Here is a 25,096-nt window from a genome sequence, read left to right as displayed (position 1 = left end):
TTGGATTTTCGAGACATGGTTTTCTTAAATAAACAAAGAGTATCAGTATATATTATAGGAAAAGCACTGGTTCCCAAGAGGACTATAATTACATCACAATCCTCTTGGACAGTGGTTTTCACCTTCCTAAAACTTTGACCCTTCAATACAGTTCCTCAAGTCTTGATAACCGCCAACCACAAATTTTTTTTCCTGGCTACTTCATACCTGTAATTTGCTACCGTTATGAATTGTAATGTAAATAAATGTCTGATATGCAGATGGTCTTAGATGATCCCTGTGAAAGGGTCTTTAAACCCCTTAAATGGGTTGCGACCTGAGAACCACTGCTCCAGGAGGTGGAAAAGAAGTGTTAAACTTCCTTGGTATTTTTCCTTCATCTGTCCCTAAACACCACTCTCCTCACCTTCCTTTTTCAGTCTGCTCTGACAGTCCATTGCCTCCTCTCCCAGGTTTGCAGTCTCAACACTCAGGCCTCTGTTCTCTTTTACTCAACACCAGACTCACACCCCACCAGCTTATTCACCAGGAACAAAACAGAGCTCATCTCCCTTTCCTAAAACCCTCTGTACCTGCAGTCTGCCCCTTCTCAACTCAGTTGTTACAGGGGTTCTTACTCGCCTTCCATGAGGCGCTCCTCCTGGATCCCTTCAGAGAGCATCAGGTCTCAATGGCTTCTGACTTCCAGTGCCACACTCCTGATATGGTCACTACCTCCTTTTTAATGGTCTGGACCATACTGTGGCCTTCCAGATGGCTCATTCTCAAAACAGCAATCCTAGTTACTATAGTAGAATAGGAGTAAGAACACATGAGTTCAGCTGGGCGATGGAAGCACATATCTTTAATCCCAGCACTTTGGAGGCAGAAGCAGGCAGATCTCTTTGTGAGTTTGAGGCCAGCCTGGTCTACAAGAGGGTTGTGACACAGAGAAACCCTGTCTCAAAAAAAAAAAAAAAAAACCCAAAAAACATGTGAGTTCTATTTTGAAAATGCTGCAATTAGTGGTGGTAATCCCACTCTTTTTAACTCTAGCACTTGGGAGGTAGAGGCAGACTGGCCTGGTCTTCAGAGCGAGTTCAAGGATATCCAGGACTGTTACAAAGAGAAACCCTGGCTAAAAACAAAACAAAAAACTAAAAAAGTAAATAAAATGGTGCAATGGCTTCCACCTCACACAGAATAAAAGCACAATTTACTATACCTAACCAGAGCCATGAGACAGTCATTCCCTCCCCCCAGTTTCATACTTTGTATCCTACCCCTCTTGCATTTGCTTATTATCTCATTCTAGCCGTGGTCTCCATGCTATTCCTCAAACACCCAAGACTTATTAGCACTAGCCACTCCCTTTACCCAAAACACTCTCCAAGTTTAACTCCCCTATTGTCTTCAAGTTTTTGAACTGGGGAACTAATATGGCTCGGCAATTAAGCATGTATACTGTTCTTGTGAAGAACTGGAGAATCCCAGCATTCAGGTCACGTGGCTCACGACTGCCTGTAAGTCCAGCTCCAAGAGGATCTGATGCCTCTGATCTACAATGCAACCTGCATTCATGTGCACATACCCACACACATAAAGAAATCACTTTTTAAATCTTTGAACTGGGCAAGATAGCTCAGTGGGTAAAGCGTTTATTGCACAAGCTTGACACACCTGTGTTTAATACCAGAAACCACATAAAGGTTGAGGAAGGGAACCCACCAGAGCTGACCTCTTCACTCACTCACACACACACACTCTCTCTCTCTCTCTCCTCTGTGGCATGTCCCCACCCCGTCATACATTGACACAATAAATTTTTTAAAATTTAAAGTCTTGGCCGGGCGGTGGTGGCGCACGCCTTTAATCCCAGCACTCGGGAGGCAGAGGCAGGCGGATCTCTGGGAGTTCGAGGTCAGCCTGGACTACAAGAGCTAGTTCCAGGACAGGAACCAAAAAGCTACGGAGAAACCCTGTCTCAAAAAATCCAAAAAAAAAAAAAAAAAAATTTAAAGTCTTTAAACTGTTTGGCATGGTGGCACATGCAGTGTTAGGGCCTTTAATGCCAACACTGGGGAGGCTGAGGCAGGAGGATATCAAATTTGAGATCACTGGGCAGCTTACCAAGGCCTTTTTTTCCCCTTTCTCTCTTTTTTTTTTCAAGATGGTTTCTCAAAACAGTCCTGCTTTGTAGACCAGGCTGGCCTCAAACTCACAGAGATCTTCCTGCTTCTGCTTCCCAAGCACTGTGTTTAAAGGCGTGTATCACCACCACCACCACCTAGCTACCAAGACCTTTTTTCTCTCATCAGAGAGAAGAGGGCATCAGATCCCATTACAGATGATTGTGGGATACCGTGTGGTTGCTGGGAACTGAACTCAGGATTTCTGGAGGACTCACCAGTGCTCTTAACTGCTGAACCTACTCTCTAAGCTCCCCACACACAGACACACACCGACCAACATTTTTTTGAAACAAAAACTTCAAAAGCAGCTAGAGGTATGCTGGGGAGATGGTTCAGAGGGTGAAGCAGCATGTGCCTGGGACCCCAGTGCTCCTAATAGGGCCCAGCAAGAAAGATGGCAGGCAGGAGAACTGCTGGGAGCTCCCAGGCCAGGGTGGGCCAACTAGCTGGGTGTACACAAAAACAAACAAGAAAAGAGAAGCTGTCTCAAGCAAGATAGAAGGGGCTGGGCAGTGGCGGCATACAATTTTAATCCCAGCACTCAGGAAGCAGAGGCAGGCAAATCTCAGTGAGTTCGAGGCCAGTCTGGTATACAACGTGAGTTCCAGGACAACTAGGACTCTTACTCAGAGAAACCCTGTCTCAGGGGGAAAAACAAACAAACAAAAACCAAGGTAGAACCAACACAAGACATTGTAATCTAACTTCTCTTAACCTCTACACAAGCACCATAATATGAACACATGTGCCCATACTCAACACATACACACATATATGACATGCACATAATTTTTTTAAAGGACTGGAGGGGGCTGGGTTGCAGTTCATTCAGAGTGCCTGCCTAGAATTTAAGGAGCCCTATTTATATAATCCAGGCATGGTGGCTCATGTCTGTAATTCCAGCACCCAGGAGGTTGAGGCAGCAGGATCAGAAATCATCTTCATTTGTACCATAAATTCAAAGTTAACCAGAGAAATATAAGAACCCCATCTTAAACTGGGGGTAGAGAGCTGGGGATATACCTCAGTGATAGAGAACTTGTCTAGCATACACAAGACCTTAGGCTCAATCCTTATTACTAAAGAAAGTCGCTTGGTGGTAGTGGCACACACCTTTAATCCCAGCACTCAGGAGGCAGAGGCAGGTGGATCTCTGTGAGTTTCAGGCCAGTCTGATCTACAGAGCGAGTTCTAGGACAGGCTCCATAGCTACTTAGAAACCCTGTCTTGAAAACCCAAAAGAAAAAGAAAAGGAAGTTGTTGACTACTCTGTCACAGTAAGATCCACCCTTACCTTGCCAACTCACCTGTGACCTACCTGCGTTCTGCTTTTCATTTAAGGGTGATTTTGTTTGCTCTGGGTTGGGTGGGGAAAGGGGACTGGTGATACCAGAGACTAAAGTCAGGGCTACATATGCTAGGCAAGCACTCTAGACACTGATCTGCACCCCAACGGCTTTCTCATGGCTTTTTATCTCCTATTCTGCATATTACACACGGAAGACATCTATTGTCTATTACTTGTTATTATAGGGCTAGCTTCATGAAGGTAAGTCTATTTTTTTCATTACATACTTTTCTAAGTATGCAAAGAAATTCCTGGCATAGGATAGTTTCATAATAAGTATAGCTAAATAAACAAACATATATTTATACATGTGGTCACAGCTCAAAGGCTGAGAAGTGATAAAATGTGTATATTTATAAAGCATAAACAGTTGTATACAAGAGAATAAGTATATAACATGAAAAAATGTTATGGAGGAGTAAAAATGGTTTTTTGCTTTTAGTATTATGCTTTATTGCCTGGCTTGGTGGCACATTCCTAATTAATCTCAGCACTTGGAGGCAGAGACAGGCAGATCTCTGTGGATTGGAGCCCATCCTGGTCTATATAGTGAGTTCCAGGTCAGCCATGGCTATGGGGCTATACAGTAAGACTTGATCTCAATAATAAAATAAAATAAAAAAGACAACAGCAAAACACTTGTTTTGTTTCAGGGAGGGTCTTAAATCTGTAACCAAGCCCCGGCTGGCCTGGAACTTACTGTGCAGTCAAGGCTGCCCTTGAACTAAGGGACAATTCCTCCTACCCCAGACTCCTGAGAGCTAAGAGTATAGACATCACCTATCTCTACCAAAAACAGAACAAAAAGGTAAAATGGCTTTTCAAAGAACAAAGTATATTGGCTATGTGACAAAATTCCAAACCAACAGAAAAGAGAATATGAAATTCTGTGCAGACTATAAAAGATAAGTGAATCAAAAACAAGTTTAAATGTAGCCAGATAAGAATAGCATAAAGAGGGGCTGGAGAGATGGCTCAGAGGTTAAGAGCACTGCCTGCTCTTCCAAAGGTCCTGAGTTCAATTCCCAGCAACCACATGGTGGCTCACAACCATCTGTAATGAGGTCTGGTGCCCTCTTCTGGCTGCAGACATATACACAGACAGAATATTGTATACATAATAAATAAATAAATATTAAAAAAAAGAATAGCATAAAGAACAAAAGCTATAACAAAATACATTTTAAACAAGGAGCTAGATAAAGATCCTATTGAACCAAACTTAGGAAACACAAAGTAAATAGTTGGGAGTTTTTCTTTTGGGTGTTTTCACTTTTGTTTTTCTTGTCTGATTTAATCCAATAACACAAGCCTAGAAAGTGGCAGTGAATAGAAAGTCCTGGCAAACAAAGAGAAACTGTGATGAGCTTTGGTTGCAAACAAGGTCAAGGTATTTAAGAACCAGGAAAACAGTCTCCATGGCATTGGAAAGCAATACCTGGTCCCCGCATTGCTCAGACAGACAGTCTCAGAGCAGCAGGTTTGCATTCTAAACTCAGAATTCAGAATTCTTCGGTCAACATACTTTTTGGGTTTTTGTTTGTTTGTTTTTTTCAAGACAGGGTTTCACTGTTAAACTCTGGCTGTGCTGGAACTCACTTTGTAGGCCAGGCTGGCCTCGAACTCAAAGATCCCACTGTCTCTGCCTCCCGAGTGCTGGGATTAAAGGCGCACATCACCACTGCCCGTTTTTTTTTTTTGTTTTGTTTTTTTTGGTTTTTCGAGACAGGGTTTCTCTGTGGTTTTGGAGCCTGTCCTGGAACTAGCTCTTGTAGACCAGGCTGGTCTCGAACTCACAGAGATCCGCCTGCCTCTGCCTCCCGAGTGCTGGGATTAAAGGCGTGCGCCACCACCGCCTGGCTGCCCGTCTTATTTTATATGGTCTCAGATTAACCATTTGCATTTGCTAGGCAGTGCTTTTTATTAACTGAAGCATCTTTGGTGTCTTCATATTTTACAGGCAAATTTGCAAACTGCACCAAAAATTGGTTCATAAATCTAGCATTTCTATTACTTCTTTTAGAACAAAATGCTTCAGCACTAGAGGTAATGTTGCTCAGTGGGCAAAGTATATGCCTGGTATGTGTGAGTCCCTGGGATCAATCCCTAGCACAGCAAAATAACTAACTGTATCACTTAGGCAGTGAAAGTATTATGACAGGTTATGACATTCTTTTAAAGAATGACTTGTTTCTTTTCTCAGACAGAGTCTGAATATTACCCAGGGCAGCCATGAATTTGTACTTCAACAACTCTCCTGCCTCTGTCTTCCAAGTAGCTGGGACTACAAATGGACACAACACCCCCCATTATTACTATTATTATTACTGAGACAAGATGTCACTATGTGACCCTGGCTGACCTGGAACTCTCTCTAGACCAGGCTGGCCTCAAACTCAGAGATCCACCTGTCTCTCCCTCCCTAGTGCTGGGATTAAAGGTGTGGGACACCACCATCTGGTTTAAACTATTTTTTTAATTATTAATTGACCTGGGTGTAGAGGCATACACTTTAATCCTAAAACATGGAATGCAAAGGCAATCAGATCATTGTGATTCTGAGGCCACCATATCAATTTCTAGGCCAGCCAGGACTATAGAGTGAGACCCTGCCTCAAAAGAAAAATAAAAAAGTGAGAAAACAATCACCAAAAAAGCATAGGAAGACGGCAAGCCTTTACATAAATGTTAGCAATTCTTGCACAACCTGAAATCCACAAGGAGACAAAAATGAACCACATCTCCAATCTCAACACACAAAATTAATTCAAGATAAACACCTAAATGTAAAGACTTAAACTATAAAATTTCTAGGTGAAATTATAAAGTTATATGAATGGCATTACATGATTTCCAAGAACTGCTAGAAATTATCCAGGCATGGTGGTACACTCTGTTGATTCCAGCACTTGAGTGGCAGAGGCAAGTGGATCTCTGTGAGTTCGAGGTCAGCCTGATCTACATAGTGAGTTATATACCAGCCAAGGATAGAAAGTGAAAAACAAAACAACAACAACAACAAAAAAAAAAAACCAAAAAGAACTGCTTACCACTGGGTCAACAAGACACAGCAACTACAACACCTTCAGGGCAGCTGGATGACTCAGGTTCACTCCCAGCACCCACAGTAGAGAGCAGACCCTCACAGTTGTCCTCTGACAGCCACATGTGGCCACGATATGCATACATGTGCATGCACAAACATATACAGTAATAACGAAAACAAAACATCAACTTTCGGGACTGGAGAGATGGTTCAGCTGTTAGGACTGGCTGCTCTTCCAGAGGACCCAGGTTTGATTTCAAAAACCCAGATGATGGCTTACATCCACCTGTAACTCCAGTTTCAGAGGCTTCAACACCTTCTGACCTCTGCATACATACACAGTGCACACATTTAACAACAGCAAAACACCCATATACATAGTCTAAAATTTTTAATAAAAAAATCAAATTTACTGTTAATTATGTACATGTGTGTCCAAGTGGGAGCACGTACAAATGAGTACAGGTGCCTAAGGAGGCACCAGACTCCCCTAGAGCTGGGGCCTAAGGAGGCACCAGACTCCCCTAGAGCTGGGGCCTAAGGATGCACCAGAGCCCCTAGAGCTGGGGCCTAAGGAGGCACCTGACTCCCCTAGAGCTGGGGCCTAAGGAGGCACCTGACTCCCCTAGAGCTGGGGCCTAAGGAGGCACCTGACTCCCCTAGAGCTGGGGCCTAAGGAGGCACCAGACCCCCTAGAGCTGGGGCCTAAGGAGGCCAGAGGCACCAGACTCCCCTAGAGCTGGGGCTACAGGTGGCTGTAAGTCACCTGATACGGGTGCTAAGACTCAAGTTCAAGTAATCAGAAAAAGCAGTATATGCTCTTTAGTTTGGTTTTTTGGAGACAGAGTTTCTCAGTGTAGCCCTGGCTGTCCTGGAACTTGCTCTGTAGACCAGGCTGGCCTTGAACTCACAGAGATGCAGTAGATGCTCTTAAATACAGAGTCACTTCTGCAGGCTCTTGAACCCACACTTGAAAATCTTACTCTTTATATGTATGGATGTTTTGCCTGTATGTATATAGATACATGCCTACAGAGGGCATCAGATCCCCTACAACTGAATTACACATGGCTCTAAGTAGGTAGAAAGTGAACCCAGGACCTTTACAAGAGCACTAGGTGCTCTTGGCCACTAAGCCATCTCTCCAGCCCCTAAACCTACATTTAAAAAATAAATAAATAAATAAACTAAGCATGGTGGCCCACATTTATATTCCCAGCCCTAAGAGAAAAAGGCAGGAAGATCTCTGTGAGCTTGAGGACAGCCAAGGCCTATATAGTGAGATCCTTTCTCCAAAAAAAAAAAAAAAGAGGAATATATTTTATATTCCTAGGCTCTAGGTGTGGTGGTACAGGTCTTTAACTCTACTCCTACAAGGCAGATCTCTGTTGAGTCTGAAGCTAGTCAAAGACACAAGGTTAAGACCATGTCTCAAAACAACAATTGAAAGAATAATAAATGGGCATAGTGATATGTGTTCCTAGCACTGGGAAGGTAGAAATAAGTAGATCCTTGAGGCTTGGTGGTCATCCAGCCTCACCTACTTGGTGAGTTCCAGGACAGTTAAGAACCCTATCTCAAAAAAAAAAAAAAAAAAATGCGAACATCATCTGAGGAAATGAACCTAAAGCTGTCCTCTGGCCTTCACCCAAATAGGCACAGAAGCATCACTCATGAGTACGCACACACAAAATACATATAGAGTAAGTGAAGGGTTTTAGTTTTTTGGGTTTTTTGCTTTGTTTTATTTTGTTTTTAATGAGACAGGGTTTCTCAGTGTACCCCTGGCTGTCCTGGAACTCAGAGAACTGCCTGCTTTTGCCTCGTGAGGGTCAAGATTAAAGATGTGCCACCACGGCCAGGCCTTTAATGAAGTTTTAAAATAACTCAAACATACCTATGATGAGAAAAATCAAAGCACAGGTTAACCTAGGTTAGAATAATGTAGCAGCTTAAATCAACACAGCGTTAAAGAAACAAACTAGAGTTGGGCACAGTTACACACACTTGTAATTCCAGCCCTCAGAAGGCTAAAGTAGGAAGATTGAGTTCAAGGACAGGCTGTGTTAAATAGTGAAACCCTGTCCTCAAAAATAAGGGGGCTGGGGATCTGGTAGTAATCATCACCTCTATTCAGAAAAATGTTGATGTAACAACTAGCAGTTTACCAGTTTCCAATAAATTTAGCTCCAAACCCACCCCCCCACTGCCTACTTGACAAAAAACAGAGATGAAATCTTTATTTTCCCTTTCTAGCTTTTATTAAGTTTTGTCAGCAGACATTAAAAAATACTAATGCAAAAAGAGAAAGCTCTTCATCCCAGTTCCATTATGCAACTCTCACCAGGCCCCACCACTTAGCCAGCTTTCCTAGAGCCCAACCACAGCTGTTCTGACTCCCACGATGCATCACAGAGGCCAGCAGCTTCCTCTAACACCTCACCCAAGAACTTCACAGTATAGTGCTTTTGGTGATACATTTCCTTGTAAATGGAATCTACCCACTAAGTTCTAGGATGTCGATTACTAACATGTTCTGCCAACACAACCCCACAATGATTTTCTCTGCCATCTAGTTGGGCAAAGCTGTGTCCCATCTAACAAGACTTCAGCCTAGGAACGGGGTCTTCCATAAGCATATTTATGAGCCCTATGGACCACAGCCACCTACCCATTCCCAAATGTAGTTTCTCAATTCTTTTCTTGAGTTCTCTCTACTGCTCACTAGTCCCTCATTACTCCAATTTCTTTTTTTTTCTCATTTTTTTATTCTTTTTTAATTAATACTCCAATTTCTTATACTTATTTATTTATATATATTCACAGTTGGCTGGATTTAGCTCAGCGATAGAACACTGGCCTAGAATGGGCAAGACCTTTAACTGAGGTCAATTCCCACACCAAAATAAAAAAGAAATTAACACAAATAAAAATCTAAAATTAGCTAAGTACAGTGACAGACACCACCTTTAATCCCAGCACTCTCAGGAGGTGGAGGCAGGTGGATCTCTGAGTTCAAAGCCAGTCGGATCTATGTAGAAAATTCCAGGACAGGTAGGGTTACCAAAACAAAACAAAGACCCTGTCTTAAAAGAAAAAGGAAAAAACTTTTCATTTTAATATTTGCTCATCAAGGTCAGGATTTTCTTGGGAAACACTCATGAAATATCTAATACAATCATATATCTTATTTCCAGATAGATTAGAAACTTCCTGGTACTCATGTCTATTTTCTGTGCTAATAAAAACAAGCTCCTTTTAACTTTACCTGCACTTTTGGTATTTAAAATACCAAAAATCATCAAAACCTAGCATAGTAGAGTAGGCTTGTAATCCCGGCTGAGTCAGGAAAACCACAAATTCAAGACCTACCAGGCTACACAACCTGGACAGCTAGTGAGATCCTGTCAGAACTGGAGATACAGCTCAGTGTACAAAGCCTACAGAGCATACTGAAAGCCTAGGTTCGATCTCCAGGAAAGTTCGGAATAACTGAAGAAGTGATAACTTGACTCTGTCTTTTACCAGACAAGCTCTATGAGGTAGGGAAAGCAGGCATCTCCAACAGGTACCAGAGGGAAATGACTTGCCAAGTAAGGGTCCACAGCTAAGAAATACTTAAAACATTATTTTCCTTGTCTGGTTGCTGAAAAAAATTGTTAAGAAACAGGGTCTAGCCAGGCAGTGGTGGCGGACACCTTTAATCCCAGCACTCAGAGGCAGTGGCAGGCAGATCTCTGAGTTCAAGGCTAGTCTGTTCCAGAGCAACCAGGGCTATAAACAGAAACCCTGTCTCAAAAAAACAAACAAAAACAAAAAAGGGGGGGAAAAGGGGGGCTGGAGAGATGTTACAGATGTTAAGAACACTGGCTGCTCTTAGAGGACCTGGGCTCAATTCCCAGCACCCACAATGGCAACTCACAACTGCCTGTAACTCCAGTTCCAGGGGATTTGACACCCTTACACAGACATACATGTGGGCAAAACACCAATTCACATAAAAATAAAATATTAAGAAAGAAAAAAAGAAAGAAAGAGAGAGGGAGGGAGGGAGAGAGGGAGGGGAGGGAGAATCTAGTGTGGCGAAGTGGGGTCATTTACAGGCAGCACACACTACAGGTCACTTGCTCCGTTTACTACTCCTGCAAAACGATGTGGGAACCCCAAAACTGGAGACAATACATCTTTTCGGGCTCTTTCACACTACAGGGGAACCAGGCAACAGGAGTGAGGGAGGGAGCGTGATGCATTTAACCCAGCGTGTCACTCTCTCTGTGTAGGTGCACTGTCATCTAAACACTGAAGAGAAGTCAGGGAGTGGCACATGCCTGTGATTTTAGCACTTCCAAGTAGAGACCAAAGATCAAAAGTTCAAAATGCCCCTCAGCTCCCCAGTGAGTTCAAGGACAACCTGAGCTTGTTGAGACCTTATCTTTAAATACAAACAAAAAAAGCAAAACTAGGAATGGAGGGCAACAATTACAAATTCTTCACTCTAAAAAATGTCTACAATTCACTATTTCATCTAAAGAAAGAATGTTACCCCAGAAACCCTCACATTATAGCTTGTGTTTGGCAAGGATGGTAATATAATCTTCTGGGACTTTTTTAGTATATACTCATTACACAAAATGATGGGTTTCATTATATTTTCATACATGCAAATCATGAGCTCTGTTCATATTCAACCTGAATTAGCCTCTCTTGTGCCTTTACCCATTCTAATTATCCCTTTCCTGTGTCTAAATAATCTACCTACTATTGTCATGTTTTAATTTAAATACCTGTTAAAAATAAAAATTCTGGCCAGGCAGTGGTGGCAGGTGGGCAGAGGCAGGCAGATCTCTGAGTTTGAAGCCAGCCTGGTCTATAGAGATAGACCCAGAACAGCCAGTGCTATGCAAATAAACCCTGTCTTGAAAAACAAAAAACAAAAAGCAAAAAATAAAATTAATTAAAAAATAAAATAAAAAACACAAAACTTTGCTCTGAAGAAGCACACAGTATTTGTCTTTCTGACTTCAGTTAATTTCCCTTACCATGATGCTCTGATTCCATCCATCTGCCATGCAATTTATACAACTCCTCCTCCTCATCTTTCAAGAAAGTGTTTCTCTATATAATTTCCTTCTTCGTGACTGAATAAAACTCTACTGTGCACATATACCGCCTTCTTATTGGTCCAACTGTTGATGGACTGTCAGGCTGATTCAACACATCTTGGTTATTGTACATGGTGCCACAACAGACAAATGCACAGCTATCTGTCAGACACAGGACTCTTGGGTGCTGCAGGAGTACTATACCTGGGTCATATGGTAGTTCTATCTTCACTCTTTTCAGAAACTGGGGGGGAATTAAATCCCTCAAAATACTTCTAGTAACATCCATACTCAAGTAAAATCTTCCTAACAAAATCAGCTGAAAACATCTCTATAGGCAATAAGACACTGATAATATCTAAACCTAGGATTGGGCTGTAGTTCAACTGGTAAACTATTTGCTATCATTTACAAGGGCCTAAGTTTGTCCCCCAGCATAGCATAAAATTGAGCATGGTGGTATAAAATTATACATCCAGCACTCAAGAGGTAAAGGCAAGAGGTTCAGAAGGTCAAAGTTATCATTGACTACATAGAGCCTAAGCTACAAGACATCCTGTCTCAGAAAACAAAACAAAGGGCTATTGGCTTGGCTCACTGGTTAAGGACGAACACTTGTTCTTGCAGAGGCCTCAGGTTTGGTTCTCATCATCCACATGATAGTTCACAATCATTCATGACCAGAAAAAAAAATTAGTCTGCTCTACTAAAAAGTTATGCCTCTTTGGCGGGCACTTTAATCCTAGATTAAAGGGCAAGTCTTTAATCCTAGCACTTGGGAGGCAAAAACAGGCAATCTCTGTGAGTTCATGGTTAGGCCAGCCTGATCTACATAGTGAGTTCCAGGACAGTCAGAGCTATATAGTGAGACCCTGTCTCAAAAAAACCAAAAGGCTATACCTCTAATTATGTTATACTTAAAAAGATTAAGTTAAAAAAAAAAAGGTTAAAAACCAGATGGTGGTAGCATAGACATTATAGGATAATTAATGCATTAACAAAGTGCCTTTAACTGCAGCACTCGAAAGGCAGAGGCAGGCGGATCTTGGTGAATTTGAGGCCAGCCTGGTCCACAAAGCAAGTTCCAGGAAGAGCTGAAACAGAGAAACCCTGTCTCAACAAACAACGTTAAAAATCCACTTTAACGACAGAGAAATTGATGCACATCAGTAAGTAAACGAAGTCTACCTAAAATGGACACAGGAACGGAGATATAGCTCATGTGATAGAGTACTTACCTAAAACACATGAAACCCTAGTAACACTGTAACTGACCATGATAGTACAAATCTGTAATAGCACTTAGGGTGGAAGTTCAAGGTCATGCTCAGCTACAGAGCAAGTTGAAAACCAGCCCAAGCTATATGATAACCTGTTTAAAAAAAATAAAAACTAATGAGGACGCACACACATATATACATGTACATATACACACATATACACATATGTAAACATATATGTTTCCAAATATCCAACTATACATTGTGAAAAGGCAAAACTATAAAGACAGTTAAAAAAAAAAAACAAAAAACAAAACAAAACCGGCCAAGTGATTGCCGAGGGTAGGGGAAAGCTGAACAAGTTTTCAGAGGATTTCATAGGGCTGTGAAACCATCCTGTATAATACTGGAACAAGTTAAAAGCCATACAGGCTACAGAGCAAAGATGTTGTTTCAAAAACCAAACCAGACAGGCATCGTGATGTATACCTGTAACCAGAATACAAGAGTCTGAGGTAGGAGGACCACCAAGAGTTGAAGGCTAGTCTGAACAACATAGTGAGTTTCAGGCCAGCTGGGCTACAGAGTGAGGAGGCCCTGTCTCAAAAAGCAGCAAAATATTCTGCTTATACACGAAAATACTAAAAGTAAAATCACAGTTTATTTTTCTCATTTTTAAATGACATTTTTGGTCTGCATATTGTGTGCGCGCACACATGCTACAGTACAGTTGTGGAGGCTAGAGGATAACCTGCAAGGGTCAGATTTTCCTTTCACCATTTGGTCCTGGGATAAAACTTGAGTCATGAGCTTGGTGGCAAAACCCTTTACCCAATTAGCGGTCTCAGCCTCAGCCACTCCATGTTTTAAATAACAGCTTTACTGAGATAACTCACATCACACAATTCACCATTATAGTGTACAACTCATGGTTTGAGACAACATGCAACTATTACCACAACTTTAAAACATTTAATTATATCAAAAAGAAATACTCTACCCTTTTGTTATCACTTCCCTACGCTTACCACCACCTGGAGGCCCTAAGCAACCACAGATCTACTTTCTGTCTTTACAAAATGATTTGTTCTGGATATTGCCTAGAAATAGAATCACACAAATACGGACTTTTATACCTGGATTTTTAAACTCTACACATTTTTGACACTCGAATATAATACATACCAATATCTGTTTACTTGTTTTTTTAAGATACAAAGTCCCTCTGTTATATAGCTCTGGCTGTCCTAGAACTCACTCTGTAGACCAGGCTGGCCTCGGACTCTCAGGAATCCATCTACCTCTGCCTGCCTCCTGTGTGCTTGAATTAAAAGTGTGCGCCACCACCGCCAGCCCCCTTTCCTTTTTGAGTAACATCCACTTCATGAACACATTTTACTTATCTATGCATCATATGTTTTGGGTTGTTTCCCTCTTTTGCTATTATTAAGAGTTGTTTTAATCATGTGTATGTAGAAGGTGGGTGGGTGTCTGCATGTGGTTATGTGAATGAGAGTGCCTGCGAAGCCCCAGATGTCAAAGCTAGAGTTACAGACTACTGCAAGCTGCCTGACTTGGGTGCTAGGAACCCAACTTAGGTCCTCTGTAAGAACAGCAAGAGCTCTCAGCTGCAGAGCCATCTCTTCATCCCTCTTTTTTTTTTAAACCCCCCTCCCTCTTTTGTTATTAATGCTGATGCTATAAATATTTGCAATCAGTTAAAGAATGGTCTAAAGCTATGCACAGTGGCAAATGCCTCTTGTCTCAGAATTCAGCAGAATTATGAATTCAGAGCCAGCTGAGCTACACAGAGAGGGAGGGAAGGAGAGGGGAGGGCAGAGGAAGAGGGAGAGAAAAGGGAGGGAGGGCTGTCATACAATTTTCCAAAGTTGCTGCACGTGTTCCATTCCCATTAGTGGGGTACGTAAGGTCTCCAATTTTTCCACATCTCTACCAGTACTGTCATTATGAATTTTTGGCTTTAGAATATTGCTTAATGACTGTTCACTCAATCATAATACATCCAGATATTTATCAACTGCAAGGTGCTCTTACACAACTGACAAACTTTAGACCTGAAGAGTGCAGTCTGGTCAGTCCCTCTAACTGTAGGGAGGTAGAGGCAGGAGGATCAGGAAGTTCAAAGTCAGGAAGTTCAAAGAGGCAGGAGAGCCTGGGATGGGGAGTGACGGTGGGCAGTGAGATGGTCGAGCAGACAGACACTTGATGACTTGAGTTCAACCACTAGAACTGACTCCTGCAAATTTGTCTTCTGACCTCCAAGTGCACACCACAGCACAGGCACTACTCCCTCCCTGCAATACATAAAACAAATAAAATGGAAAAGTCTCCTTCAGAGACAAGCAGACAGTCCAGTACTAGCCCAAATCTCCTAGCCTACTCTCCCCTCTTTTATATAATGAACAGGAATAACCCTACAAATAAAACTTTTTTAAAGGGGTCAGAAATTCAGACGCCTATCCTGTCTTCTCTTCTCTCTCTCTCCTGTGTGGTCATGTGGTGGTGTACCAGTCCTATATGGTAACAGCAAATATAACAACCTTAATCTAGGGGCTAGAGACATGGATCTGCAATTAAGAGTGCTTTCTGTTCTATAGAGAACATGAGTTCAGGGCCTAGCAACCACATCAGGTGGCTCACAAATGACTAAATTCCAGCTCCATAGGATTCAATGCCCTTCACTTCTGACCTCCATGGCCATCTGCATGCACGCATGTACATACATACAAATTAAGTCTTTAAAAGAAAGAAAAGAGCCAGGTGGTGGTAGTACACACCTTTAAACCCAGCACTCATGAGGCAGGGGCAGGCAAATCTCTGTGAGTTCAAGGCTAGCCTGGTCTACAGAGTGAGCTCCAGGATAGGCTCCATATCTACAAAGAAACTCTGTCTTGAAAAACCAAACCAAACAAAAAACCAAATGGGTACATACTGTCAGGTATGGTGGTACACTCCTTTAATCCCAGCACCTGGGAGCCAGAAGGCAGAAAGAACTCTAATGAGTTGGAGCCCAACCTGGTCTACATAGTAGTTCCAGGTCAGCCAGAGCTACACATTGATAACCTGTCTAAAAGAAGAAAATAAAAGAGTGGTTGAGGTGTGTATGTGCTGAATATAGTGGCTTATTCCTCTAAGGTTCACCTTGGGGGCCTAAAGCAGGAGGATGACTGAGAGTGAAGTTAGCACAGCAGCATGGGCTACATGGGGATTTTCAGGCCATTCTGTACTGAAGTTAAGATTTGTCTCAAAATAAAATAAAAATAAACCTACAATAGCAGTATAATGCCACAAACATACAAAATACCTGTGTTCTTGCTCCAAGTCAGAGAGAGACAGACAGAGAGACAGAGAGAGACAGAGACAGAGAGAGAGAGAGCACGCACCATGAAAGCCTTCCCCCAGCTCTGCCTGTCACTGCGACTAGTGTCAAGCAAAAGACGGGAAGAGGAAGTCCTAAGCAAGAAGAGGTCTAGGACTATCCGCACCAGGATGCTCACCTAACACACTTTCTAAGAGCCAACACTGGCATTAGCCAGGAAGGGAGTGAACCACACAGGCCCTCCTGAAACAGGCCACTTCCCCCACCCTCTCCAGACCTTAGTTCTGAAGCACTGGAGTCACTATGTGCAAGCACTTCAGGTATGGCAAGAGGTGGCAATCCATGACCACCAAGTTCCCATTTCTACTGTCCACTCCCTTTCATTTACCTGTGTAATTATATTCCATTTCCAACTCAGACAAATTTAGTACACCTTTATAAACATTTGGTTCTTCTCATCCAAATTCAAGTGCAAAAAGAAAAGGTGTCCCTGCCAGAAAAGTTACTGTCCCAGTAACTTTTGTGTGTGTGTGGTAATGGGGGGGGGGGGGTGGAACTGAAACTAGAGGCCTTTTTTTTTTTTTTTTTTACTGTGTATGGGTGTTTTGTCTGAATGTCTGTGCATCACATGTATGTAGTGACCTCAGAGGCTAGAATAAGACAAAAGAGGGGGTCAGATCTATCTCCTGAGGAGACTGGAGTTGTATACAGGTAGATGCTGATCTGTCATGTAGGTGCACAAGACAGGCACTCCACCAAGTTTCCCCCAGAACTGATTTTGGGTGGGTGTGGGGGGCTGCACATATGCAGTAGACACTCGCTACAAGTCTCCCACCTTCTTCTGTGGTGTATGTTGTGCCTGTGAGTCTGCCATGTACACACTGAATAGTCCAAAGAAGGGCACCTGTATCTGTCTTGTTCCTTTGAGGCAGGGTCTCTCATTAAACCTAGAGCTAATGTTTTTCAGATAGGCAGTCAGCAAGCCCCAATGATCCTCCCTATGGGAACAAACTCACACCCTTCATGTTTCCTAACAAACACTCTTATTAACCACTGAGCCATTTCTCTGGCCCCTTTGTTTTTTGAGACAGGAACTTGCACTGGTGCTTGGGGCTTGCATTTATCCACTAGACTGGCCAACTAATGAACTACAGGATCTGCCTCTCTCCACCTCCCCGGCACTGGGATTACAAACCTGTGCTACTACATGAAAAAAATTATTTTTCTCTTTTTTCAATTTTTTTTTTTTTGGTTTTTCGAGACAGGGTTTCTCTGTGGCTTTGGAGCCTGTCCTGGAACTAGCTCTCTTGTAGACCAGGCTGGTCTCGAACTCACAGAGATCCGCCTGCCTCTGCCTCCCAAGTGCTGGGATTAAAGGCGTGCGCCACCACCGCCAGGCTTCTTTTTTCAAGTTTTTATACTGTATTTTGCCTGTATGTATATATGTGTACCATGTATGTGTTTGGTGCCTCTGCCTAAGCATCCTAAATACTTGGACTATAGAGCTGCTACTATACCTGGCTCCAAGTTTTTTTTTTGCTTTTTTTTTTTTTTGCTTGTTTGTTTTCCGAGACAGGGTTTCTCCATGTAGTCCTGGCTGCCCTGGAACTCACTCTGTAGACCAGACTGTCCTCAAATTAACAAAGATCCACCTGACTCTGCCTCCCAAATTCAGGGATTAAGTGCATGTACCATGAACTCCTGGACAAACCTTATTTTTTTTTTTTTTTTGGTTTTTTTTTTTGAGACAGGGTTTCTCTGTGGTTTTGGAGCCTGTCCTGGAACTAGCTCTTGTAGACCAGGCTGGTCTTGAACTCACAGAGATCCGCCTGTCTCTGCCTCCCGAGTGCTGGGATTAAAGGCGTGCGCCACCACCGCCCGGCGACAAAACTTATTTTTAAAAAAGCAATTATTGGGCTGGAGAGATGGCTCTTCCAGAGGACCCAAGTTCAATTCCCAGCACCCATACAGTAGCTTTCAATTGTAACTGCAGTTGCAGCAGAGCCAATGCCCCCCTCTGACCTCTGTGGATACCAGACTTGCATGTGGTGCACAGGACATACACTTAGACAAACATCCATATAAAGTGAATAAAGCAAATATCAAACCAGCTGTGGCTGTGCCAGCAATAATCCTAGCACTTAGTGCACAGCTATAATCCTAGCACTGAAGTGGCTGGAGAAATAAGATCAAGAGTTAGATGTCAACCTGGATTGATTACAAAACAAGCTGGTGACCTGCCTAGGCTATACACAGTAATAGTCTGTTTAAAAAAAAACGAAACAGGGTTGGCAAAATGGCACAGGGGATAAGGGTTCTGCCACACTAAGATGACAACTAAGTTGGATCCCTGAACCCCATGGTAAAAGGAGAGGAGGTTGTCCTCTGACTTGTACATACTCTTTGACATGTATATGCACACAATCACAATGCAAGTGCACACACACACAAAGCAAAAAACAAAAAGCCCAAAACCAGAGCAAATCCTATTCTGTTGTTTAAGGGTTGCAATGCTTTTGCAGTACAGAGAGAATGGAACATGTTCCAGAAACTGAAAATGTTTGAGAGGTTTTATAAAGCTAGAGAGGACTTGAACTGTACTCTGGAGATAAGCAATGAAGGAAAAGGAACAGAATCCTAAACGGGCGAAGGTCATGGGATTCAGCAAGCAAAATACATATGGAATGCTGAGCAAGCTGTTTAGTTAGTGGATGACGGATAAAACCTGAGGAGGTGGACCGGGGCTGGCTGGGCAGCAACACTATGGATGCCACATTAGGACATCAGATCTCAACCTTTAATCCTGTTTCTTATAATCCTGCCCCCCAACCCCGCCAAATCAACACAAGGTTTCTCTGTGTAGCCCTCCCTGGCTGTCTTGGAATTCAATTGAGAACCAGGTTGGCCTCCAACTCAGAAATCTGCCTGCCTCTGCCTACTGTGCTGGGTAAATTTCTGGCTAGTGTAGAATAACCACCATCTCTGGTATCTAGCTGTTCTTTTTTTTGTTTGTTTGTTTTGTTTTGTTTTGTTTTTCGAGATAGGGTTTCTCTGTGGTTTTGGAGCCTGTCCTGGAACTAGCTCTTGTAGACCAGGCTGGTCTCGAACTCACAGAGATCCGCCTGCCTCTGCCTCCCAAGTGCTGGGATTAAAGGCGTGCGCCACCACGCCCGGCTATCTAGCTGTTCTTAATAGTTTAAAAGTGCTAAACCAGCCCATGCCTTCAATCCTAGAGGAAGGTGAATCTCTGGGATTTTTGAGGCCATCCTGGTCTAAATACTGAGTTCCAGGACAGCATGGGCTATGTTAAGAGAAATCATTTCAAGAAGAAGAAAAAAGAAAAGTGCAAAGCCAGGTGTACGTACACTTGAAGGCCCTGCATTCTGAGACAGCCTGGGATAGACAAGGAACCCAATCTCAAAACCTAGAGTGCTGAAGTTTACAAACGAACAATGCAAAGAAAAAAGCCAGAGGACCCACTACCTAACAATGGTCTGAGGCAGTATTTAAAATACCCAGCACAGAAATAACGCTATTGTCGTAGGGTAACTGTTGAATCAAGCATCATACCCTATTTGTAAATAATCATGAACCAGTAAACAAACGTAAAACAAATATTAAACAAAGATAATGTAAGTTCATGTGCATTCTAATTTCCTTGGGACAGCAGTCCTAACACAGGGTTGGACCAAACAGACTTTAATGGATGCTTGAGCTCCCTGAGATTGTATGCAGAAGTCAACGCTGACAACTTGATTAATAGTCTCCTTCTATATTACTAAGAGATCCAATACCCAAAATGAGATAAGAATCTAACTTAGGCCAAGCTATTTTAGCAGAAACAGCAAAAATTTAACCCTGTGGCTAATTTAATTCCCATAAATAAATAAATAAATAAAATTGTTGAGAGCTGAGGGGGGCAATTTTGAGAAGCTAATATTTTAGTATCTCCTCCTTTAATAACTACCCAAGAAACTTTATTTCACCAAAGCCAAAATTTTATGCATCATTCAAAAAGAGGCCCTGTGGAAGGGCAATGAAATAAACAACACTACTCAACCTCCCTCTTCTTCTCACAAGCATACATCAGCAAACAGCAAAAACCAGTCGCCTGCCTGGCTTCATTCAGCCCTGGCTCTCCAAAGACACCTGCAGACCAGGGGGCTGGTTTCTTTCAAAATTAAACATTGCTTGGCCTCCTTAATCATCTCTTATAGGTTTCATATGACAACACACAAGACACCTGTGTGGAGGAACTAAGGGACCCTGGGTAAAAATGTGTTTTAGGGCAGCCAGGACCCTTTCTAGAGCCGCAGACTCTTCTGGAGATCGCCAGCCCCACCTCCATCCTAAGAAACAGGCCTGACAGGCTGTTTTCATCCAGCAACAACAACACTGCGCACGGCTTTTGTTTGGAGACAGGGTCTTGCTATGTAGCTCCGGTTGGCCTGCAACCCATTGGCAATCCTCCTGCCTCAGTCGAGTGCATACCTGGTTTCAGTTCTGTTAAAAGTTAATGGGACAGTTCAAGACCATCCACAACAAAAACATTTCTAATAGTCCTAACATACTCCTACATTTCCTAACAGGCTGTCTCTTTTGGAGACAAATTAATCAAATCATCACCATCCTTGTCCTAAAACACACATTCCAAAAAGAGTAGTGGTCAGGCACCAAAGAACTTATACAACCAAATAAAACTCAGCCATTATGGACATTAAAAAAAAAAAAAAAACCAGGTTCTTCAAGAAGCAGTAAACAGTGAGTCCGGAAGAGCACGGAAGGTTCCGAGGGGTCTCCATGGAAAAAGACAGGCGGATGATCATCGCCCTACCAAAAACGCAGGGCCCTGAAAACCACCCTTCCTGGCTTATAAGACATTTTAGGCCTGTTTCTTCTAATCTTAGTCTCAAGCGGCCTGAGAAAATTACTCGCAAGAGTGTGATATCTAAGAGCGACATACGTGTATCACTGGTTTGGAGGAACGTTATGGCCGGGAGAATAAGCGGGCAGCGAACACGTCTCAGCACTCCGGGTCAGGGCACCCAGGGATTTGGACAGAAAGGCAGGTTTCCCGCTATCCCGCCGGCTGGTCCTAAGGCATAGGGCTCTCCGACTTCCACCCGGGCTGCCCTCCCAGCTTCCGTGCCAGCATCTGGGAGGCTAGGCGGAAGGCCAACCAGGACGCTGGAATGATGTCCCAGTGATGCTCGGCCTAAATCCCGACCCTGCCCTACGCGCGCCTGCGACAACCCCGCGCCCGCCGCCACCCTAGCCGTGGGTGTCGGGCGGGTCTTTTGGCCCGACTCCTGTCACTCACCGGCCCGACCCGGGCAGCGGGCGCCCAAGGCTCCCCACGGGAGCTGGGCCCCCCGGGCCTCCAGGTTTCGGCCCACCCCCTGGCAGGCAGCGCAGGTGGCTGAGCCCCGCAGCAGCGGCCCCGCACCGGCCGCTCGGTCCAGCTCCTGGCGCTGCCCACTGGGTATGGATCAACAACAAGATGGCGGCCAGCCGAGGGGGCGGGGGCCGGGCGTCATAGTAACCAAGGACAGCAAAGAACCCGCCCCTGACTGAGGTTCTCTCCAATCACCAGCCTCTCCTCCCGATGCCTGGAGAAGTTCTTCCCGCTGATTCGTTAACTGTCCCGTCTGTCAGAGTGTGCCTCTCGTGCAGAATGCCTGGGGCACGTGACTGTGACGGCATGAATTGACGCGTGCGCGTCGTACTCATTTGCTGGAGGTGGAGCTTCTGTTAGTGACAGGGAAGACTACAGCGCCCTTGGTTTTCTCACCTGCGCAACCCTCTCGGTTTTGAGCTGGCAGCATTTATCATACTTCTCGCACACATTTAGGGAATGTCAACTGTACGGTATTTGCTTTGTCGCCTGTCTCTGTGGTTGGGATCTATCCCAGTTCACTGGTGAGGAAACTGAGGCGCAGAAGAGAGGCTGGGCCAAGGTCACACAGCCTTAGGAAGTGCAGGTGACGAGTCCTTCACCTCTTCTAGCTCCAGAGTTACCGAGTGTCTTCTAAGCATCTCCCAGCCACAGCCTTCTGGGCAACCTTCTCAGTTTCTGACTTCCCCTTTCCCCGGTTTATTTTGCATAGAGTTAAATATGCGCCCAGCCCATGCCTCAGCACGTAGTAGTTACCGTTCTTTGCCCCAGAGCATCCGCTAAGTTCCTGTGACAGTATCTTTTGGTCTTGGCTATCATGACCTGTCTCCAAGGCAAACTATGAGTCCCATGAAGATGGCCATCCCTTGTTCCCCATAGTAGGCCCCTAACTCTGGACTTGGCTTCAAGGTTAGGATACCAATGGTACCACAGCGCATGGTCCCCCAGAGTTAACGCTAAAACTTTGAGCTTTAGCTTCTCTGGAACTTGGTTGCCCTGTCTATAAAGTGAGAATGAACAAAAAAGAAAAAAGAAAAAGAAAAAAGAAAGAAAGAAAGAAAGAAAGAAAGAAAGAAAGAAAGAAAGAAAAAAGAATGAACAAGAGGAAAATTTAGTAAGCTCTTAGAGTAAGCCAAGTACTCAGGTAACCCCCACCCCCCACCCCACCCCCGTAGCCACTCTCAGGCTGCTGAACCTGAAGCCTCTAACGTTCTTTGTTGTTGTTTTTTGTTTTTGTTTGTTTGTTTGTTTGTTTTCCTAGACAGGGTTTCTCTGTAGCTTTAGAGCCTGCCCTGGAACTAGCTCTTGTAGACCAGGCTACTCTCGAAGTCATAGAGATCCACCTGCCTCTGCCTCCCAAGTGCTGGGATTAAAGGCGTGCGCCACGGTCACCTGGCGCCTCTAACGTTCTTGCTTTGATGGAAACACCATTATGAAAAGTAAACCATGTCCTGAAAACCTGCCCACGTCAGGCAGCTCACAGCAGCCTATAAATCCAGTTTCATGAGACCAAACACCCTCTTCTGGCCATCATGGACACCAGCATATATGACATGTATTGACACAGACACACATAAAATTTTTAGAGTTTTTGGGGCAGGGCATGGTAGTACATACCACCTTCAATCTCTCAAGGGGCAGAGGCAAGCCAGTCTCTGGATTTAAGGATAGCCTGGTCTAAATAGTGAGTTCCAGGCCAGCTAGGGCTGCATTATGATACCCTGTCTCTAAAATAAGACCAGACCAGAGGAGTGCTTTTTCCAGAGGGCATTCATACTCTTCCTGGCCTAGGATACAATAAATGGCCCCAGGATGGAGACTGTCCAATTCTCAAGTAGAGTTCAGGCCTACAGAACTGACCAGAGAGGAAGACTGAGATTACTTGAAGCAATCAAGTGTAGCCTCTACTCAGACAGCAGGTACTCTTGGAGACAGACACGGTGTTAGGCTGGGCATGGGGTCAGCATTGCACACAGTAAAATCTGTTCTGCAGACTGCTATAAAGCCCCTGGCTATGAGCAACAACCCAGACTAGCACAGAAAGAGTTAAGGAAAGAGGGCAAACATATGAAGCCATGGCATCACCACCGGAAAGAGGCTTTCCTCAACCCCTCCATGACCAGCTAAACACAGATTCCCACATCCTTCCCACCCCTTTACTTTATGCAGAAATTCCAGATCCTTCCTGATAAAACCTCTACATAACATTGACAAGCTGCCCATGAGGGCTGGTGCGACTCTCAAAAACCAACAGCTGGAGAGAATCCGCAGTATATTCAAAAAGTAAAGTAAAAACTAGGCATGATGATGCTCACGTGTAATCCCAGTGCTGGGAAAGGGAAAAGAGCCTAGGTAGGACTCACTGGTCAGCCAGCCTGGCCTTGGTGAGTGTTTCAGGTCAGTGAGATACCTGTCTTAAGAGGGGTGGGAGGGTGGTGATGGCGGTGATATCTTAGGCTGTCCTCTGGTTGCCATGTGCATGGACATATATGTACTAGTGTCAAGGCACCCATGTGACTATATTCCAAACACAAGACTGAGGCAGGCATGTAAGTTCAAAGCCTGTTTAAACTACAAAAGTAAACCATGTCTTTAAATTTTTGCCTGGCATGGTGGTATATGCCTTTAATTTCAGGCAGATCTCTGTGAGCTCAAGGTCAGACTGGTCTACAAGTGAGTTTCAGGATAGCCAAGGTTATGTAGGAGGACACTGTCTCCCTGTTTTGCTTGGTGGTGGTGACACTTGCTTTTAATCCAAGCACTTGGGAGGCAGAGGCAGATAGGTCTCTGAGTTTGAGGCCAGCCTGATTTACAAAAAAAGTTCCAGGACACCCAGGACTGTTACACAGAGAAATCATGTCTCAAAAAAAAAAAAAAAAAAAAAAAAAAACAAGTCTTGCTGGGCATGATTGTACACACCTTTAATCCCAGCGCTGAGGAGGCAAAAGGTGGGACTTGTGAGTTTGAAGCCAGTCTGATCCACAGAAAGAGTTCCAGGCCAACCAGGGTAACACAGTGAGACCCTCTCAAAAAAATAAACCAAGGCCGGGCGGTGGTGGCGCACGCCTTTATCCCAGCACTTGGGAGGCAGAGGCAGGCGGATCTCTGTGAGTTCGAGACCAGCCTGGTCTACAAGAGCTAGTTCCAGGACAGGCTCCAAAACCACAGAGAAACCCTGTCTCGAAAAAAACAAAAATAAATAAATAAATAAATAAATAAACCAAAAGCAAATCTCTGAGAAGACAACTGGAGGCTCGTCAGTCACTAACAAAGATAAGAGCCTCTTCTACAAAGTGTCAGTCGCTGTTAGAGCATCAGACAACGCTTCTTCAAAGAGAAGGAATCTTCTTTCCGTAGGGTGCCCACAAGGAGGTGGCACTTTCTCCAAGTAAGAACAAGACAACAGACCTCAGAGCTTCTCCCACACGAAGATTACAAGGTGGGTAGTGTTCTGTTTGTAATCTTTATTGCTAA

General features: G+C 43.8%; 1 protein-coding gene across 2 annotated transcripts in view; it reads right to left on the bottom strand.

Moving 5' to 3' along the window:
• Ip6k1 (inositol hexakisphosphate kinase 1) overlaps positions 1-21,744 on the bottom strand; it is a 42,993-nt gene extending 21,249 nt beyond the window's left edge. For both annotated transcript variants that reach the window (XM_057767678.1, XM_057767679.1), the window contains exon 1: positions 21,548-21,744. The gene's annotated coding sequence lies outside the window, so the exon portion shown is untranslated. The remainder of the gene's footprint in view (positions 1-21,547) is intronic.
• Between the last annotated feature and the right edge of the window lie 3,352 nt (positions 21,745-25,096).

The sequence above is a fragment of the Chionomys nivalis genome, chromosome 4 (genome assembly GCF_950005125.1).
Source record: "Chionomys nivalis chromosome 4, mChiNiv1.1, whole genome shotgun sequence".
Lineage (NCBI taxonomy): Eukaryota > Metazoa > Chordata > Mammalia > Rodentia > Cricetidae > Chionomys > Chionomys nivalis.
The sequence above is the reverse complement of the archived record's forward strand: the minus strand, read 5'-3'. Positions and strand labels throughout refer to the sequence as shown.